At 37.6% G+C, this 14,308-nt stretch overlaps 1 long non-coding RNA gene across 10 annotated transcripts; it reads right to left on the reverse strand.

Annotated features, from left to right (window-relative positions):
• Positions 1-11,047: 11,047 nt before the first annotated feature.
• Positions 11,048-14,076, reverse strand: LOC113347343. Of its 10 annotated transcripts, none has more exons than XR_003358900.1 (7): positions 13,740-14,076; positions 13,356-13,396; positions 13,152-13,220; positions 12,706-13,059; positions 12,466-12,587; positions 12,249-12,365; positions 11,048-12,102 (listed from the first exon to the last, which is right to left on the reverse strand). It is a non-coding gene; the product is annotated as an uncharacterized LOC113347343 (long non-coding RNA). The 10 variants fall into 10 exon arrangements; XR_003358897.1 differs by having other exon boundaries at positions 13,152-13,256; XR_003358902.1 differs by having other exon boundaries at positions 13,352-13,396.
• Positions 14,077-14,308: the final 232 nt, after the last annotated feature.

The following is a 14,308-nucleotide window of genomic DNA, read 5'->3' on the forward strand; positions in this document are numbered from 1 at the left end:
GGTCTGTTATAGTATTTTTCAAGAGGTAAGTAAAAGTTCGTTGCTCGGACTTGAATAGATTTTAAAACGAAAATATATGTACAAATTTGTCACAAGATGTTCGAGAGGTATTGGGACTAAGGACTTGGCCAATTCTTCATGCATGTGGTATATTTTATTTATTCTTAACAATTACTGCTCAAAACATAAATATATGGACTCTTATTTTGCCAAAATAGATTCTCAGAATATTAGTTATAAATCGTAAGCATGGGACATCAAACATTTAAGCAAGCATGCCGCATCAAATAAAATGATAACTAATTAATTAAAATCATTTTTCAATTTTTAATCAGTGCAAAAGTCATAAAAAGAATAAATTAAATTTACCACAATGACGAAAATAGACTCCCTCCGTCGTCCCAATGTTGGGTTTAGCTCCTCATATTAATCATAATCTCAAAATGTTTTATTATTGCTCCAAAGTTGATTACAATTGAGTAAACAATGCAACAGAGAAATCGCAACAGCAGTTCCTGTTGCGAAGACGATGTTGGACTGTTACAGAGAAACAAATGGTGACGGAAAATTAAACTGTTGTGGTTTTTTCTCTGTTGCAAAATATGATGAAGAAACTATTGCGATGAAGATAAACGTTGCAGAGCAGTTGAAGAAACAGTTGCAAATGGATGAAGGAACCGTGGCCGATTCCTTGTTCTTCACGGGCAGCAGCAGCAGCAGCAACAGAGTTCTGAAAACTCTGATTTCTGCTCCTCTGGCCCTCCTTTCGACTCCCAACTCTCTACAGCCCTTCCTGTGATAGTAGAAACCTATTTATACACCTAAGCCTCATTGAATCTTGCCATAACTCCTCAAAAATCTTCACAATGAAGAAAAATATTTTTGAGAATAATTTCTTATTTCTTCCTCTGTGTACGTTAATTGTCTTGGAATCTTCATAACTGATTGATACGCATCCTAGAGAATATCTGGGCTTAACTACACAAACATGCAACATCTTTTACGTGATTTTCTTTCCAAAATGAGACGATATTCTTTTCTCTGTTTTGATTGGGAATTGATTTTCTGGACAAATTTGATCGATCCCAACCACCATAATACTTCATATACTCATATCACATATACCCATTAAGTCTCAGCTTTTAATCTCGTTAAAACACCTTCAAATGTCGAATTGAAAATCTGCCAGTAAAGGAAAGAATTTTCCCGCCAAAACAAATTTTGAATTTTGAAAGAAGGTCGCCCCTTATCCAGTGGTCGCCCCTTATCCAAAAGCGAGAGTCCGAATAACACTTGTCCTCCGGGTGCCAAAATCAACTTTTCGAGCCGAATTTTCTTAAAATATTATTTCCAAAAAATACCTACAAATACATAAATAACAAAATTAGTACAAAATCGAGTGCCAACAATACGGACATTGAGGACAAATTAGACACAAAAATGTGTCTATCAAATACCCCCAAACTTATTATTTGCTAGTCCTCGAGCAAAATTTATTCTTGAAAAGTGACCGAGTTAATCTCGGGTGGGTTTATCAGAGGTGTACCCACAAAAACCAATACTCCAGTCCCTAGCTATCTACGAAAAATCTTGGAAAGCACTAAAGAACCTCCTTGGTTGGCATACTTATTAATTACAGGAGGAAGTACCCTGACGCGAAATTCCAATTGCTGTATACGAGTTTGCACTCAAGCATACTAAAATTCATATAAGTGACAGAGCTCTACTAAGATAGTTTCACGATGGACATCACACTCGGAGTCAGACTAATCACATGAAAAGATTAAGAAGATGGAAAAAGAAAAATGTAGATGGTTGAAAAGCGAACGGTGTTTCCCATATCTGTCTGAAGGCCTCTGCCAAGATGAACCTAACCTAAATGACTGAGATACCGGTCTGACTAATATTAACACACTGGCATATACAAGGGAACCAGTGGTCAATAACTTAAATCTAGATCAACAAACTGGCAAATACAAGGGAACCAGCAGTTGACTACACATAACAATAATCATTTTTTTTTTAACTTAACGGCATGAATAGATCTTTTGGATCCAAGCGCATGCTTCTTGTCAGCAGATTACACGATAGTTCCCACGGGTCCTGCATTCCACGCTTGCTTAGGCGACGGAAACAGGGAGAACACACGCATATTGCTATCCAAGTGTTAATACTTATTCCGATTGGTCTAACTGGTCCGTCTTTTTTTTTTTTTTTTTTGAAAAGGTAACTCAGTCACTCTATTTCACCCTAGCAAAGGTAACAACTTGAATCGTGTGCCCCACCAAATCACTTGAAATAAAAGAAAACTAAAAATAGAAAGTGAAAAGGACTCGACAAGATATGGCGAAACTATCATGTTATTTCTAACACCTGAGCTCTGTGCTTTTATGAATAGACTCTATAGATGTTTCCATCTAGTCAGATTGGTTCCTCAACTCCTAAAACAAAAATGTTTCCATCCACTTAGATTGGTTAGTGCTATCCTAAATACGCATAAATTTCTAGGCTCTGGAGTTTATTTATTGCGCAACTAAAAAGTTTCTCCCAATACCCCCAAACTTAAATCTAACATTGTCCTCAATGTTCTAAAGATAAAATTAAAAACATGAACAAGGAGAAACGGTTACTATTTGAAGTAAAAGAGTTAAGGAAGGATATTACCGTGTTGCGTGAGATTGGGTTACCTCCCAAGAAGTGCTAAGTTTAAAGTCTTCAGCCAGACTTAGGAAAGGATTAGTCAACTCGAACCATAAAGTAACAGTCGAAATAACTGTGGGTCTTCAAAACTAAATAGAGCTGACCAAAGGAAACTACAATAACCCAAGAAAGTGAACATGTACTGCATACCCTTATCTAGTTTCCTGATGAAGATACCTATGTCCCATTGTGGTTCAGGTTCAGGTTCTATGAAAGGATCTTGATAGAATATTTTCATTGGCTGCGTTTCTTCATAGATGGGATCCGAATCACTAGGTCTTAGAGTCTGTAAAAACTCAAATACGAACTTAGAATCACGAAGTAATAACCTAAATAATTGCGGATCCTCTAAGTCAATCAGATATGACTTACATAGTTGACCACAGTGAGAGTAGTGGTCATTCTTAGGAAAATGTGTCGATTCCATTAACCTAAAGTACTTAGGCTTAGTCTCAGAACTTAATAAGTGACACATTTGAAATCTATACGTTCCCACAATTGGAAGAAAACTATTTGGTGGGAAAACAAAATCAATCTTGGTATTATTGCATGGGTTAACCACATCAACAGAGGATGGGTTTCTAACATTTGAGACTCTTGTTGGATATCATTAGGTTCTGGAAAACGATTATGAAGATAATCTTGTAAGATGGTTGAGGCATTGATGTCAAGTCCCAAGTGAGGGACCTTACTAAGAGTTAAAGCACATGGAGAATGATACTCACCCCCAAACTTAGAGTTTTCGGCGTCTCTAGATAGACTAGTCATAACCTCCCTAATTTCTAGGTCGGCAATTGATTTTTCTAAGTCAGGTTCATCCTCGCTAATCTCTACGAGTTCATCTAAGACTATTGTTTCTAAATCGTTTGACTCGATCTCAAGATAAACTGGTTCCTCTAAACCATCATCGGTTTCGTAAACAGACATACTACATCGTCTGAAACGGGGGTATCTCTAGTCAAATCCTCGTCCTTTTGAATAGGTGAATAATTTTTAAAATTATTAGGATCTGAATCAGAAATAATATAATCATTATAAGGCTCAACTGGGGTAACAAATTCCTGATCACTATTCCCACATATTTCAGATTCTTCATCATCACTATCCTCATCATCATGATACAATTTTTGAAATTCAAGAATTCTCAATCTTTGTTCCAAACTACATGGTCTATGTTTATAATATTTCTCATAGATCGTTAGAGGTGATTCCTCAATAAAAGTTGGAGTATCCATATATCGCTGCCCACGCATATATTCACCAAGAGTCATTTCCGAAGACGTCTCTTGATAACGAGAATTTCTAGACATATATTCTCGCAACGTCATCGCAGGTGGCGTCTCCTCAAAAGGATTCATCACCGAAGAAATATAAACTACAGAGGGATTCTATACAATCACAAACAAGGCCGACTCGACTCCACCAAAGCAAACCTAAAGATTTCTAGCAAACAAAAAGCATGATGGCTCCACTTAGATTGTTTCTAGACCAGCTTCTATCTTTCGAAAGGGAATTCGTTGCAATTTGAGCAAACCCCTCTGGAATCAATCCGAGTCAAAGTAAGTTGAATTGAGGCGAGGGAAGCTCAGTGGAGCTTTGATACCCAAGGCCTCACCGCTATCACAAGGCGGCGCAGTCACGCATTCAACCCACAGAAACCATCATGAACTTTGGAGTGTGCTTAAAGAGCAACCAATATTTTTCGAACGAGTTTCCTATTAAGCTCGTTACCCTATCGGTCTCGTTCTATTCCAAATTTTAAGCTTGGGTTCGCGTTAGGTTTCGTTTTCCTAAGGCGGGCAAGAAGGGAACGGTGATGAAATCCGAACCCTTATCTTGTTTAGGCCAGGCCTTGCCCTTTACTAGGAAAATAAAGACAGTCCGGTTCGTCCTCAAACAATTATCACCTTAAGGCAGACAGTAACCCGCTTGCAGAAGATTCGCGGGTGTTTCGATTGGACTTACCTCCCGTACCAGACGGGCGATGAACCGTTGTCGTCGACTCGGGCCACGACTCCTATGCCGTGTACGAACCCGAGGGGCCGAGACGATATAGTAATCGTCGTCCTTCCCTGCACACAGTTTATATAATTTTTTTTTTTTAATAATAATACCCTTCCGTAGGGTTAAAAAAAATAATGACAAAGTCCAAGAGTCCAGTCCAAAGTCCAAATAAATAAATAAAGAAAAAAAATTACAGTTTTCCTCACACACTCTAAAAAAAAAAAAAAAATTAAAAATTAAATCCTAAAATTGTCCTTTTTTTCTTCTCTTTTCGCTTTTCGCTTTAAGATTTTTCCTCTCCAAGTCCTTAGTTTTCACTTTGAACCTGCAAAATAAAGACAAAAAGAAACGTAAAAGGGAACAAACAATTCTAAAAAATAAAATAATAATAAACCTAAAAAAATAAATCAATCTATATACAAGTCCGCGTCGGCGGCGCCACTTTGTTATAGTATTTTTCAAGAGGTAAGTAAAAGTTCGTTGCTCGGACTTGAATAGATTTTAAAACGAAAATATATGTACAAATTTGTCACAATATGTTCGAGAGGTATTGGGACTAAGGACTTGGCCAATTCTTCATGCATGTGGTATATTTTATTTATTCTTAACAGTTACTGCTCAAAACATAAATATATGGACTCTTATTTTGCCAAAATAGATTCACAGAATATTAGTTATAAATCGTAAGCATGGGACATCAAACATTTAAGCAAGCATGCCGCATCAAATAAAATGATAACTAATTAATTAAAATCATTTTTCAATTTTTAATCAGTGCAAAAGTCATAAAAAGAATAAGTTAAATTTACCACAATGACGAAAATAGACTCCCTCCGTCGTCCCAATGTTGGGTTTAGCTCCTCATATTAATCATAATCTCAAAATGTTTTATTATTGCTCCAAAGTTGATTACAATTGAGTAAACAATGCAACAGAGAAATCGCAATAGCAGTTCCTGTTGCGAAGACGATGTTGGACTGTTACAGAGAAACAAATGGTGACGGAAAATTAAATGCTGTGGTTTATTTCTCTGTTGCAAAATATGATGAAGAAACTGTTGCGATGAAGATAAACGTTGCAGAGCAGTTGAAGAAACAGTTGCAAATGGATGAAGGAACCGTGGCCGATTCCTTGTTCTTCACGGGCAGCAGCAGCAGCAGCAACAGAGTTCTGAAAACTCTGATTTCTGCTCCTCTGGCCCTCCTTTCGACTCCCAACTCTCGACAGCCCTTCCCTGTGATAGTAGAAACCTATTTATACACCTAAGCCTCATTGAATCTCGCCATAACTCCTCAAAAATCTTCACAATGAAGAAAAATATTTTTGAGAATAATTTCTTATTTCTTCCTCTGTGTACGTTAATTGTCTTGGAAATCTTCATAAAATGATTGATACGCATCCTAAGAGAATATCTGGGCTTAACTACACAAACATGCAACATCTTTTACGTGATTTTCTTTCCAAAAATGAGACGATATTCTTTTCTCTGTTTTGATTGGGAATTGATTTTCTGGACAAATTTGATCGATCCCAACCACCATAATATCTTCATATACTCATATCACATATACCCATTAAGTCTCAGCTCTTTAATCTCGTTAAAACACCTTCAAATGTCGAATTGAAAATCTGCCAGTAAAGGAAAGAATTTTCCCGCCAAAACAAATTTTGAATTTTGAAAGAAGGTCGCCCCTTATCCAGTGGTCGCCCCTTATCCAAAAGCGAGAGTCCGAATAACACTTGTCCTCCGGGTGCCAAAATCAACTTTTCGAGCCGAATTTTCTTAAAATATTTATTTCCAAAAAATACCTACAAATACATAAAATAACAAAATTAGTACAAAATCGAGTGCCAACAATACGGACATTGAGGACAAATTAGACACAAAAATGTGTCTATCATGGTCCAAGCAACAAGTGCTAGACAAAGGTAACATCAGGGAAATTTAGAAACATATGTTTCATGGTTTCCTCCCCATTATTGCATAACTTGCAGATGTGATCAATCTAGTGAAGGATGATAGCGATTTTAGCATCAGTGGGAAGAATTCCATGGGCACATTTCCATAAGAAAATATGAATCAAAGGTGCAATGTCCATGTTCCACAAAGTTTTCCAGTTGCTGGTCTGGACATCATTACTATAAAGATTTTCCATTTTAGCTTTCTATAGAGAGGCTTGACTGTGAAATCTTCAGATTCCGTGAGTTTCCACAAGATTTGATCTTCTTCTTCTGAGTGAGGAGCAATATCAAGAATAGTCTGAGCAGTAGTAGCGTTTGTTAGAGCACTATTCGGTCGAACTCGCATGCGTTGCTATCTCAAACATGTTTGTCAATGTTAGTGATCAAAACTATAAGTCTTGATTTCTAGCCTATTTATAGATGTCTCGGATTAGGACATAGATTGTGTAGTTGAGCTTAGTTTTCACGGCGTTCATCATTTGAAGACGAAAAACTACTAAGGGGAGCTTGTGGAGATTCATCGACAAAAGTGATGAGTGCCAAATATTGTATATATTTGCACCTTTTTATTGGCATTTAACTCATCATTTGTGCACGAACACTCCATTTTATCCCATATTCTGTGTTTTCGTTGTTTTCAAGAATAAATACTTTTCTCAATTAATTTTGCATTTTTAGGTACTAAATAAAGCCTGATTAACTCACATAGCGAAAAGAGCAAAGAAACGGCAAAGACTCCCGCAGAAAGGCAGCGAAGATTGATGTTTGCAAGAGCCGGATCAATTAAAAGTGGGGTTGAAGAGGAAGAATTGTTCTTAAAGAAGATATGGGATTGGCATACCCAAGGCCCTAAACCCTTACCCAAATCCATTTCCATTATCCATACCCATTTCCATGAGAGCCGTCAGATTGGATCCATCTCATCATCCAACGGCCACCTCATCATTGTGCATCAAAATCCGAAGCTCCTGTCAAACACATAGTACCTAACTCCATCTGAAGCCGTCAGTTTTGTTGTATCTCATAATCCAACGGTCGCTACATACCTCTCCATCGTAGACGTTCGATTCAATATATATGGGATCATCCAACGCTCTTTACTCGATGTGCATCAAAGTTCGCTACTCCCGCTCAACACCCAAATGCCAAACACCTACACCACAAACCAAACAGCCCCTAACCCATTCTTCATCGACCTCTTCTCCTCTTCTCCCCAAATTTCTCTCTTCCCTATCACCTGCAACTTCCGCCACCACCATCTCCTGCCATCACTGCCACCACCAGACCTCGAACCACACCACCACCACAACCACCCGACAACTCCACCATCTCTCTACCTAGCCTAGGTGTTTCATCAAATTCACATCCCACTGACCTAGGGTGTGGAGTTGATGACACGACTCGAGCTAGGGTTCACAGTTCACAAAGAAGAGCAGCAAAAGCAGCATAACAAGTGGGAAGAACAAAATAAGGTATGGGTCGAGGTGAAATCGCAAGTGGGCACGTCAAATTCAAAATCCCCAAATCAAATTTTAGGTTTTCAAAAATTAGGGTTTAGAAATTTGGGAATTCTGCACTATAAATAGAACATGGTGTTTGTAATGTTAGGGGTATGCCTGGGCTATCCAGAGCACCAATAGTGTTAGTTTTAGGTTTTTACTTTTTTTGTTTCAATTCTAATTTTAATTCACAGTTCATGTTCTAAGTTGTTCTGCTAGGGTTAGATGAAACCCTAATTTGCTATTTGCTGTTCATGTTCATGATAATAACCTTGTTATGCTTAATTGTTTAGGATGGAATTTAGTCTTAGGACTTCAACACTTAACTTTCACAGTGTATGTAATGCATCCATTGTAGTTAGATTTATTCGGTGTTGTAGAACTGCAACTCATACTTAACAGTATATATGAACCTTTTGATTAGCTGTACCTTGAAAAGACAGTTAATGGTTAGGAGGATTATCTTAGTTGTGATTGAATCATCCATATCAGATTGACCTTAGATATGTAGAGGATTGACATCCCTTTCATTATCAGTTGTAAGGACAAGGTTAGTGTTAGGATCAGAAAAAGTAATGTAAATTAGTGGTGGACTCAAAGTCCCTAGTATACTTCCCATTGTTTAGCTCTTGTCACTGCCACTTTAGGAAATTAGTTAGGAAAACACAAAGAAATAGCATTACACCCTCCTTGTCTCTGAGGAAAAACCCCTTCTTACCTCACTCACTACAACTGACCCTGTATACTTGCAGGTCTAAGTTGTAGGTTCTTTTAAAACCACACCAAGTTTTTGGCGCCGCTGCCGGGGACTCGGTAGCGGTGTGATTGTTTCTTTTCTTCCACTTTACTGATTTTTAATATACTACTTGTATATGTGTTAGATTTTTGGTTTTTATGTTGTTAATAGTGTTAGATGTAACTAGTTTATTTGATCTGCCATTTTGTAATAGTTTAATAACATCATCATTCCACTTCATCTTAGCTGTAGTTTATCTGCCATTTTGTAGTTGTTAACTTAGCATCACTGCATTTTCATTTTCACTGCACTTTCATTTTCCTTGCATTCCACTTCATCTTGGCTTACTGTTTGTATATATATGTTAGCTTAGCCTGCCATGTGTTAGCTTAGTCTACCATGTAACATAGTCTGCCTCATTTGCATGCTTAGCAAACAATAACCTTGTGTATATATGTGTTAGCTTTCTCTTTGTTCTGTCACCTGCATACCTGCAAAGCATCACTGCATCTGTGGCTTTGCTCATTTTTTGTGGCTTTGCTCATTTTTTGTGGCTTTGCTCATTTTGTCATTGTCTGTAGCTTTGCCATGCCCTGTAACTGCCTGCTTCCCAGTCTTGGCCTTGCCACAACTGCATCTGTTACTGCATTTGCTTGGAGTACTTGAGCATTAAGTCTGCATATTGACCATTGGGTCATTTTTGGTTCTATAACAAGTGCAACTGTGAAGTTTAACATACTGTGAATGCTCGAATGTGCTGATGTCATCTTGAATGCCTGAAATCTGTTGCTGTGAATGTGGTGTGGTGCTGTCAACTGTGAAATTTGCTGAAATTTGATGCTGTGAATGCCTGAGTTGTATGCTGAGTTAGCAGTGTCATCTTGAATGCATGAAATTTGCTGTTGTGAGAACTAATTCTCTCTTCTGAAAAACACAAGGTACCTTCAACTGCTGTGCAAAACAAGGAGAAGGAGAAGCAGAACAAAACTGTTCTAGTGCCTCAAACAGGTGGTGTGGTGCTGTGAAGAAAAGAGCTGAAGAAATTCTGAATTGTGGTGCTGCATTGGTTTGCCAAAGACATTTGTGTATAAGTCCAAAACTGGGAACCAAATGTATACTGGTCGTTTGTCAGCCGACGCAAAAATAATTTAAGTTCTTGCACTTCACAATTATAAATAATAATATAGTTATAAGAACAGATTCGTTCCACAGGGAGATATGGGTTGTTATTCGTATTTGAAAACTTAAGTAACCTGGGGGGAGTTTTGGTTTAGGTTTAAAATAATTAAAATAATAATAGCAAAGAATGAATAAAGAGAATTAATAAGTTGGGAAAACTGGTTAAGGGTTCATCATCAATCATAATACACGCACTTCGACTAATAACCGGTGTTGTCACTCAATCATTCATTATCAAGAGTCCTAAAGTACCCCATCGAGAGCATACTCCGGTAAATTCTTTATGTCATCACATACCATAACGATGAATATATGAATACTACTCAGCGAACAACCTAATGAAACGTGCTATTAGGTTTAGTTCTCCAAAAGTCTTAAGTTATATGAATTAGACTAATCCATGCAATAGAAATACTACGAGTAAACTATTTATCATAGGTCAAGCTTCTACTTGCAATCACACAAAGATTTTGAATACAATTGGTAATCACAATATGCTACTTATGACAAGGTTTATCAACAATTACGTATCTCAAAACCCTAGCCTGGCTTTAAAAATGCATTCATGCTCATTTAGTAGCGCTCCTAAACAAACAATTATATAATCATATGCGATAATAAATCGTAGTACAAAACAGAGGGCCTTTAGTGACGGTTTTTAAACCGTCACAAATAACAGAAACCGTCCAAATAGAAAAACACCGTCACAAAAACCCATTTGTGACGGTCAATAATCCGTCGTTACTACTGGGGTCACAAAATGTTTGTTGTGACGGTTTGAGATCATTTGCGACTTCTGGTAACCGTCACAAACAGTGATTCTATTTGTGACACCTTGTGAAGCCGTCATAAATAGTTTTCTTGCCGCCGTCAAAAAGAATTCGATGTCAGTCAACGGTTACTGTTTTCCGGCGCCGGATTTTAGATTCTCAGAAACCTTAAGCCATTCACACAAAAATTAAAAAGCTTTTCAAAAATTGCATCATTCACACTGAACCAAAAACTTATACTTGCCAAAAATTGCATCATTCACACTTGCATCATGTCATTGAAATCTAATGAAAAAGAAGAACAAACAAAAGTTCATCAATACAAATCCAAGGACCCACGCACACATGTTATCTGCAGAGTTTTATCTAATAAGGGTTACTATTCAACTGCAAAGACACATTCCACATCAGCTGTCAGCTGTAACAGCACCATTACCTTCTTCTCAAACCAACTTTTGCACAACTGCACCTGCAACTCCATCATGCCTTCTTACCAAGTCACCACCAGCATCAGTTAAACACCAACTGCTGCAATTCAATTCTAGCTTTAGCTCAGCTGCAGCTTTAAGAACATACAAGCTTCCACTCAAGTTCATTCTGCAGTCACACAAACTTCCATTAGTCTGCCAACCCTAACATTCAGTTCAACAACAACAGCTCTTGCTTGCAGAATTCAACACTTGTCCTGCACTCCAGACTTGCAATGCTAGCTAATTAACCACATAAACCCACTTAACTCTTGACTGCAATCCTTGCAACCCAGCTGCACCTCATCTTGTTGTTTGCCACGACAACACAATCGCAAGCCATTCAGCACTTCGTCTCCCACTCTCCATCTCAGTCATCTAGATTCATTCCTGAGCCAACACACAGCACCACCAACGCTTCAGTTTCACCTCCATGAGTTCAATACCACCATTCTCAGCACATTCTGCAACATAACCACATACCAATCCTCCTCTGAGATGCCATCTGAGCCCTTCTTCTGTAGAAATTCAGTTCTCTGACTCGTTTCAGCTCCAGCTGCACCTGCCATTTCACCTTGCTACTCCATCTGCAACTGCAAACTGATATCAACACCATCCTAGTTCACTGAACTATCAATCAATCAACACCCACAGCTGTAGTTTCATCCATTACTCAAATTCAGATCTCAGAGCCACAAACTCAGTTGAATCATACTGTTGAGAACCCAAAACTCGTCATTCATCTGAGACTCCTCCATCACAACCACCAGATTGAAATTGATACACTAAAAGAAACACACAAATCTCTCAATTATTTCAGGACATTTCAGAGTTTATCAAATTATATTCTCGAGTTTCACCCATGTTTTCCCAACAATTCGAACGACAGTAGAAGCTGTAATATGACAAATAAGTTACGGTGTAAGTATACCTCGCTATCTGGATTTGGAGGCTCAGTTGTTGGCACTGAATCAACACCCAAGCTGATCGCTTCATCATCTTCGATGTCATTGTTTTCATCTTGATATGGTACCAGGATACTTTTGACCTGCACAGTTCCGAAATTGATAACTCAAATTGAACTTGATGGATCAAAAGAATCTAAACCACAGGTTTCACTCATTCATAGTTCAATGCTACCAATTTACCTTGAGAGGCAGGACGATATGTTTGCTGTTAACATTTCCGATTGCCATTTTGAGAGGGGTTTTCAACCATGGATGGTTAGCTTCTTCTTCTGAGCAACCTATGAAGAATGTAGGCAGAACTCCTGCCAAAACCAAGTAAATGGTGTTAAAACACAGTCAGCAAAGTAGTCCACTGGATTTAAAACCATATAGTGCAAAAAACAAAAACAACCTAACAAACAAAAAAGCTTACTATTATACCTCATTTTATTTGGTGTAATGTCTGCATTGCCATAAGATCTGAACGTTGCTCCTTGTTTCTTGTTCCCGGTATGACTTATGTTCATCATAACATCTTCGCTGTTGGAACTCGAATAACCAAATGAAACTGCACAACACAATCCATTCATGTATTAGTATAAACTTCTTATCAATTTCCTGAGTACTAAAAATCAGATCCAACCCCAGCTCATCATCAATGACTAAATCTAGCAAATGAAAGAAAAGTGAGATTTAACATCCACGCATATTCTTCTATTATAGGTCCTTCAATAGCTTCAGATATGCAGAACAGAAGTGTTCTTAGGTATTTCTTCTGTAATGCATCATAAACACCTGAAAAACCAGAAGAAGACAACAATCAACCTTTAGGAAATCATAATTCCAATTAAGATATTCGTATAAATCTTTAAGTGAGATCGTTATACTGCTTTCCATCCCATCAATAATCCTTCTGGATTCAGCATCTATAGGCATGAGTTTTGGAATCTTCACCTCTGTTAAAATTTACAGTAACTAAATTCATCACACACCTGTAAAAAGAATAATAAAGATGTAAATCTGAAAAGAAGGTTTAGTGGTACCGAATGCAGGAATCCCTAGCTACAATTACAGCTTCACTACATACCCACCATATCGTCTTCAGCTCCTCATTGACTCCACCAATAGTCCCCTGTAATTCAACCCCTTCACCAAATTAAACCTAAACTCCCACTAGCTCAGTTATTCTTAATCTTTTCTTCTAACCGCCACTATTATCTCATCCTCTTTATCTTTATTAGCTTAGTTATTCTTAATCTTTTCTTTTAACCACCACTATCATTCAAACTCAAGAATACTGGTCTAAGTTTATAACCAAAAACCTAATTTGGGATGAACCCTAATTCCAAACTGAAATTAAACCCTATACATCATCCAAACTTCAATTAAAAGCAAACCCATCACTAATTGATCAGTCTATAAATCAATTTCACATAAAATAAAAGTTAATTAAAGAAACCCTAAATTCAACTTACATTTCTGTTGAGTTTGAATCAACAGACGGATCGACACCATGACCATCAACGATCCCTGATTCCATTCCATTTCTCTAAATCAGACTCAAGATCTTTATCTCCATCATCGATTCTCATTCAAACCTTAATCTAATCTGTAAAAACATCACCTTTTTCTTATAACTCTCTCCCTCAACAGAGAAGAGATGGACGAGATGAAAACGGAAATGAGATGGAGTAGATGGAGAGAAGAGGAGAGATGGTAACAGAGAGAAGACGCGAGAGAAAACCTAGATATCAGTTCTTCAGCGGAGAAAAAATGGTGGAGAAAAAATGGCCGAGAAAAAAATTAGATCTGTTTTAGGCTTTCAGCAGATAAGGATGAGAAAAAAGAATAAAAACAGAAATCATTTACTCCGTCGGATTCATGAAACCGATCATACAAAACTGCTCCTTTGACTAATCCTAGTATTTCCTACGGTTGGTCAAGACACCCTCACAAATTTGTGACGCCCCTAAAGAAAAAAACCTCACTAATAGGACATGTTTTTGTAGTGGTAGAACAAGACAATAACAATTTGATTGAGATA

Source organism: Papaver somniferum, chromosome 2 (assembly GCF_003573695.1).
Source record: "Papaver somniferum cultivar HN1 chromosome 2, ASM357369v1, whole genome shotgun sequence".
In the NCBI taxonomy this organism is placed as follows: Eukaryota; Viridiplantae; Streptophyta; class Magnoliopsida; order Ranunculales; family Papaveraceae; genus Papaver; species Papaver somniferum.